Raw genomic sequence first — 7705 nt, 5'->3', positions numbered from 1 at the left:
AAAAAATCTTGCAGCACTTTAGCACCAAGACAAAATAGTAATCCTGACTAATACATGTAGATTCTTGCATGTCAATCAATCACTGAAATTACTCTTGAATTGTTAACAAATCAGTCTTTCCAACAATGTAGGTATCATCTTTCTAAATAAATACCACATTTATATCTAACAGGGGAATTTTCATTCTACCTCTTGCAGGAGATTTAATGCATTCATGTTATTAATGATTCAAAAATTTCCCCTCAGATTTCATTCCTTCTGCTGCTGAAGATTCTTTTTGCAGTTAGTTCTTCTGTGACAGATCTCTATGCATCACTTTAAAGAGACATTTTTGCAGGACACTGTCAGCATATTGGGAAAATATTTTAAATACTTTAAGAGATTATTACAAATGCAACAAAGAACATCAGAGTAATAAATGAAGAAATACAGCATTGGAGCCAAAGCCTATTTTTGCATTATTAGAAGGAAACTCCAGTGTATGTATTCCAGATATTTTCAGATGTTCTAGACCAGTTTTATAGAACTTATTACATACCTTTAGTTTTAAAAAGACTGGAATTCTTACACACTTCTGGTCTCAGCATCTTTAGACCACAGCTCTCCTGAGGAAACGAGAAACTGAAAGATAAAACTAACTCCCAGTTTCTTTGCACAGTAGAGCAGAACTTTAGAAATTTAGTTTAAGAACCTGCTCCACTCATCTGTTACATGGCCATGAGCAAGGCAGGTAGCTTCCATGCACCAAACCTCACTCTGATGAGTTTAACAGTTGAGAAAATGAAGACTGTGTCAACAATACCAGCAGGAAGATAAATATGGAGCAAGCACTGCCTGAGGAAAGTACCAAATCAAAAACTCCCCAAATCCCCATGGAAGAGCTTTTTAAAAAACTCTAATTAAAAAAAAAAAAAAAAAAACAACAACAAAAAAAAAACAATAAGAACCAAAAACTAGACATCACTCCTTTTTCAAAGATCCCTGGAAACCAGATAATCCAAAAATTAAGGTTACAAAATAACTGTTTTAACCAGCAGTAGTTTCAACCTAGAAAAATAATATTGCAATTACTTCAAGTTAGGAAGTATACACCTGGAACCTTTTTATTCTTAAAGCTTTATCTTGCTGTGTCTGAATTTAAATGAAATTTAGCATTATCACAGAGAGATGTACTGGAGTAGAGCACTAATGTTTGAGCCACCCAAGGAAAGCTTTCTATTTGACTGTATTGTCAGAATGAAGTTAATGTTCACCTACAAATTTGTGAACAGCATCCCATAGCAGTACTCATTAGTTCTTTCTGTCTGACTGGATTTTTAATTAAACAAAAATTGCCATGGATCTTCTTATCAGAGCCTATTCTTCTGGTTCTGTGCAATGATTGATTAGCATCCCTCCACTCTTATTTGCAAGAGTACTAGCAATCAATGAAAGCAATTACGCTTATAATAGAGTACACAGAGAAACACAAGATTTGATGACCCTTTAAAACTTCAATTATCCCAGTTGCTAAAAAATATTGCTAAAACACTCCATCTATACAATTACTTATACTGCTGACCAGTCCTACTGTGCTTAACCACTTGCTGCATTAATTAGACAAAGCTACCTAGAGTTTCTGGCTTTTCACCTGTTTTTGGATAACAGAACATTGTTTTCACAGGTTTTTGGTGGGTAACAACCAGTAGCATTGTACCTGTCACTGTGTTTTTATCAGAACATTGTTTAATTTTTAGCCATAAAGAATACCATGAAAGCAATATTGATATTCCAATTGCACAAGACATGAGCACCATTTCTGGACAAGAAATATATTTTCAATCATAATTTAATTTTTAAGAAGTTGTTACACAGAAGGCAGCACTGAAATGTGCTTTCAGATGAAAGATCTATATATTTATGGTAGATTTTACCACATGGGTCTCAAAAGTTTAAGCAATGTATTTGATGCTTTCCATACATCATGAAGCTCTGAGAGGTACATAGCAGAGGCATTTAATTTCAGGCAGACAATATACCTGTGCCTGAAATAACTAAAACTTTGGCTTCATTTGCCTACCCTCCTTCTCTCCAGCTCCTTCCCCATGCCTTACCCAGACGAGCTCCCAGATTGCTGAACAGATGAATGAGAATGGGTTTTAACTGGCAGCTTCAAGATTGCCATCTGAGATTATCAAAACTCTTTATATGTATTTAAATACCATTTCTTTAATTCAGAGAAGGAATTGGCAGTTTCAACATGCAGGGTACACACAAAGTGAATGTATTAATTAATTCCAATCTACATAGCAATGCCTGTTAATCAAATCAGAATTTCAAACTGTATATATTTGTATATTCCTTCAAGACCACCAAAAAAGGCATGAGTAGATTGTTTAAAGGTGCATTGTTCTTGGAGTTAAAGAGTGAAAATAATAGTGTTTTTAATGAGTATTAAGCGTTATATACAGCACTGAGTTTACTAATTACTCATAATATCCATGTCTATCCTTTTATCAGCCGGATTTCACTAAATGATAATTGCAGAACTGTCACCTGAGAAGTTTAGAACTGATATTTCTCAAAGTGGTTTGTAATGCCATGATGATTTCAGGTACTTGACACAACATTTGCCTTGCTCCAAAATAGCCCTTAAAATGTACTTAAAACCCTTAAAATGCACTTAAATGTTAAAACTACATGTAAGATGTACTAGAAGAAAATGTGAGAAGCACTATCTGCCCATGGTCTTCTTTGGTAACAGAACCAAGGGGCAAGGAATCCCACAAGTGGTTTGAAGACAGAATTTTCTTTAGTCCATTAGCAGCCTGTGCAAATTCACTAGAACTTAGGATATTTTCTTGTCCGCTTTTAGTTGCCCTTCATACAACTCTAAGTCAATCAAATCAGTGACTACACCATCAAAGTGCTGACTGGTTCTTACAGGAATTACTTAAAAATAAGTAAAAATAGCATAATGTAGCATGCCTTTTGGTTGTCTGTTTCAATCACTTAGCAACAGAGTGACAGAGTGGTCCATACACACATGTCAACGTCTTGGGAGTAGAGAGCATAGTGAAGATGTTTTCACAATGGTTAAATTTGTATGTAAAGCAGGCTTTGCACTTATCCACTAGAAGTGTTTCAAAACCCAGCACCCCACTGTGGCTTTCATTTTTGGTCTCTTCTGAGGGGGAAAGAGCAAACTGTGTGGGAGTACTGTTAACTTGGTATGGGTTAAATGTCTCTATTTCCATCTACTTAAAATAGCATTTTATCAGCTCCCAAAGCCAATATTTTATGTAATTTTTATACTAGCTACAAAATCTCAGAAACCATGAAAGTTTCTGACAGACTGATGAAATTCTGAGAAGGCGCTTAATAAAAATTACTAACGGGTGTTGCAATACATTTACTATTGGAGCTTAAAGCTGAAGCACACATAAATTGCATTAAAATCATGTGAGTTCAAAGTTACTATAGGATAACTGTTACATGACGAGCTATGAAGATACATTACAGCCTCTGGTGTCTAAACCACTGTGAAAAAAATTTCCTTAGGCCTCCTAGAACTTCACTAGAAAGATTCCCTGTGTACTGCAGACTCTCAGTCTACCTTAGTAAGACTGTCTACTATAGTTACAGAAACTGCCATAAATAAATGAAAAATACTTCGCTAATCATAGGCCTGCTAGGAAATAGCAAGAGACCCTCACATGATCTCACACTATCAAGCAGGGATTTGATTAATTGAGTGCTTGACCTCTGATGAGTGGTTTCAGCAGCTCTTTTTGGAATACTGGAAAATTAAATGAAAGCATGCCATTCTGATTGTAAATTGGTATCTCCTTATAAAATAAGGTATTTTGATAATAAACAACACTGGCCTCAGATTTGGACAATGAAAACTACTGAAATTGCAGGCTTATTAAGACACCTGGAATTAATCACCATACTCAAAGCTGCAAAGGCATGCAGATAAACCTATCTTTTTTGAAAACAGAACAAAAGCCCCCAAAGTCTCACACTAACTTTGAATGACCACAGATGTTTAATTTTCCTCCAGATATGAGTAAGATCAGCTATCAGAAGAATTTTGAAAAGTGAAACAGGACCTCAGTCAGTGTTGACCATTGGCAGCCTCGGAGACAGATGATTTCTGGGCATTTACTTAAGCCATCTGAATCTGTGTTGTGCATCACAGACCACACAGGAAAAACATCTCCCCATTTTAAAGCCTTCTTTTTTAATTCAGAGGAAGAAAAATGACAAGTGGTTTTGTTTGTTTTTCCTCCTTTTCTACAGTTATAGTTTTACTTGTTCTCCTTGGTCACACACGTATAAAACAGACTGAAAAAATAATCAAAAATTCATTTAAACTATCTTTTGAGCTAGGAAAGTTATATTTTTTCCTAATACAGTCCCCAGGTGGACTCATTTTGTCTTCATGAATAAAGAAACACCTAAAAACCCACATGTACTACATTCAGTCAGAAATTCTGCTACCTTTTATCATCATTTCCTAATAGGATTAAAAGGCTGTCAGCATCAGAGCTATTATGAGCTCATATAAGGTTACAGCAGATACCCATTGCATTTCCCATTGTTCATGACAATCAGGCTGAGATTCACACAGCAGAAGGCTGAACTGTGCAGCGCACAGACCAGCTCTGGCCAGAAGAGAAGCAGACGCTGGGGAGCTGGGAACAGAAAGGTCGGGCAGCTCCAAGAGCTTTCAGGCAGCTTCACAAGCCTCATGATCTTCATCTCAATGGCGAAACTACAAGTGGAGAACAACACAGAAAGATCACTGTAAGAGGAAAAATACTCGTGTACTGCTTTGAAATGCTTTGAAATCTAACCTAGACACATTGACTGAAAGAGACAGCAGTTCAATTTCTATGTGTACTTGCTGTCCTAATAATTTTGGAAACACTAACCAGATTGTAGACTCTTCGACTCTTAGTATGAGATGAGTATATCTCCTTTTTTTTTTTTTTTTTTTTTTTTGTAAATGTGCAGGAACAGGATACTATTTGGTTAGAGAATGCAATGAAACTTCAACAACTCACTCACTACAATTTTTTTTTATCATTTACAATAACATACTCTTTTTGTGTGCGTTGCAGTTAGAAACACAAACTGAGATAGGAACACAAACTTACGTCTACTTATTCCATCTTTTTTACTTAGTTCACTGTAGTGCTGGAATCGTAAGACTTTTATGGCAGCTTCACTTGTCATGACCTAACACTAAGTGAGATCCAGATGAAACAAATTACAGCAATGGGCTCTTCTTTCCCCTTCCAAATCCAAGTCTTCACAAACTACTGACTGCTACATTAACCTATGTTCATACTTCTTCTGACGTGATTTCACAAGACAACTGGCAAAATGCAAGAAGAGCGCAGGCAGGAAAAGGGAAAGAGGAAGAACTGGTTAAAAAGAAATTACAAATTCCATACACCAAATTGCTGACATTTTTTAAAAACTATTTTATGATTGTATAAGATTATATGCTTCTATAATTAGAAATTAAGAAACATTTAATCTTAACCTAAATGATATATTTATTCAAATGTGGGTATTCTCAATTGTTCTTTCAGCTTATGTGATGCACATTTTTGACTGCAATGGAAAAAAGGCACTTGACATCATGAGGACAAATGTAGCATAGGGAAATATAAGGAAATTAGTATTCTAAAATGGCTCTTAGAGAGATGCATGCACCATTACACCATATAATTCAGACATTCACATTATGATACCTTGCTTGATTCTATCTTTGAGACACAGTGACCTTTCACTACGTGATTTAAGTTAGCAGACAATGGGAACTTTGATAGTATTTACTGAGAGACGCAAACAGATGCAGCTCTCAGAGCTCAGCCTGCCCACTCATGTAATATCCTATCATACCAGTTCAGTGAACTGATTCTTAAACGCATGAAACATTTAAATTGTATCATGAGGGTAGTGGTACTGAAGTCATATAAATGAAACCACATTCATAGTTACTTCATTTTTCCGAATTGACATCTTCTGATGTCCAGTGCTTTTTAGGTCAGTCTGCTGAAGAAAGCCGATGGCTTAAAGGACAAAAATCTACTGCAGATGAATTGTGGAGAACTCATTCTCATGGAAGTAGAAAGGTATCTGCACCAACCAAAGTAGAATAAAATAAAACATAGCACAAATGTGGAGATATTAATATTTCCTTTTCTCCTGGCTTAAGTGAGATCTTTGCTCATGCTAGAAGGAGGCTGTGTTATGTTGCTCTAGGTTGACTGTATGATGCCTTTATCCCCAGTTGTCTGCCCCATTTATGTTGAATAATAAGTTTTACACCTTTTAAGGCTTGTTCCAAGAGTGAAGGTGGGTAAGAAGCGCAGAGTTTGTTTTCAAGAACTGCACCCGCCCTCCTCTTGCTCCTGGACTGTGTTGTCTACAGACGGACAGACAGCGAGACAGAACTCTGCTTTTCTAGTTAGTTTTAGCTAGCTGAGGCAAAGAAGTTCCCTGGATTGTGGTTTTTTCCCTTTCTCTGGACCTGCTCTGGATGAACACCAGGAGAGCAGCAGCAGCAGCAGCACCTGTGGCCCAGCGGGCTGGGCCTGGGCTGCAGCATTCCCAGCGCCGGAGGCACTGATAACAGACTGAGCGAGCCCAGCTGCAGCCGGGGGGGTTCTGAGTTTGTCTCTCTCTTGGAGTGGCAAGTAGTTTTATTGTTTAATATTGTTTAAGTTTGCTTGTTTAATAAACAGGTTTTTTCCACTTTTCTCCCAAGGAGGTATCATTCCTGAACCAGTTGGGGGGAGGGGCCAATTGAATCCGCTTTCCTAAAGGAGCCCTTTTGGGGGTTCTTTCCCAAATTGGCCCTGAACCAGGACATATGTGAAAACAAAGTCATCACCTTCTGAATGCTGCTCTGCCCTCAAGGGTTGTGGAAGAAAACAGAAGACATAACTTCAGCAACATTAACATCTGTTGGGATATATTGCATTATATTAAGAGTCTTTTTATTTTCTAATTATACTAAACTATTTTAAAATTCCCGTTTATCCAGCGTAGAACACTATTTATTATATCGCCGAATCCTTAAGTTTCATAAAGCTTTTTAATTTAACAAAGTAACTCCTGACTGATGAAGAACCTTTTACATGGAATGCTGCTCAATGAACTAGAATACAAATAACCATTAGGAGTGAGCTCCTCATAGTGAGAGTGGGAGAAAGCCTTAGAGAAGACAACATCCAAGTTCCTCTACCTGAAGTTGCTCAAGTATACTACTCTCTCACATCTCTGCCCCTCCCCACTTTTACTCATTTTAATAATCTCTAAATATGAATGCACTTGTCAACTTCTAGAGTTGTTAACTGTAATTTCTGATGGTAGCTGGAAGGTGTAGTGAACTCCTCTGAAACAGACTATTTAAGAACACTTCCACCGACTAGAAAGCATAAACTTTCTCCATCCATTACTACTGCTCTCCTCCTTTAATTAGAAAACCCGTAAATGACTGAAGAGGACATGTCAGTGGAACCACAATTTACTTTTTGGAGGATTGCAAGCCAGCAGGAAGACAGTAATGAGTGTAAGGAGAAGGGAAAAGTGAAATAAAATGATTCTGTGCCATGTGTAGCAGTTACTCAGAAAGACGAGCAACTGAATAATTATCTCAGTGTAATGAAATCTGATGTCCAGACTTTACATTCATGTCCAAGCA

Source organism: Lonchura striata, chromosome Z (genome assembly GCF_050655825.1).
Source record: "Lonchura striata isolate lonStrDom1 chromosome Z, ASM5065582v1, whole genome shotgun sequence".
NCBI lineage: Eukaryota > Metazoa > Chordata > Aves > Passeriformes > Estrildidae > Lonchura > Lonchura striata.
The sequence above is the reverse complement of the archived record's forward strand: the minus strand, read 5'-3'. Positions refer to the sequence as shown.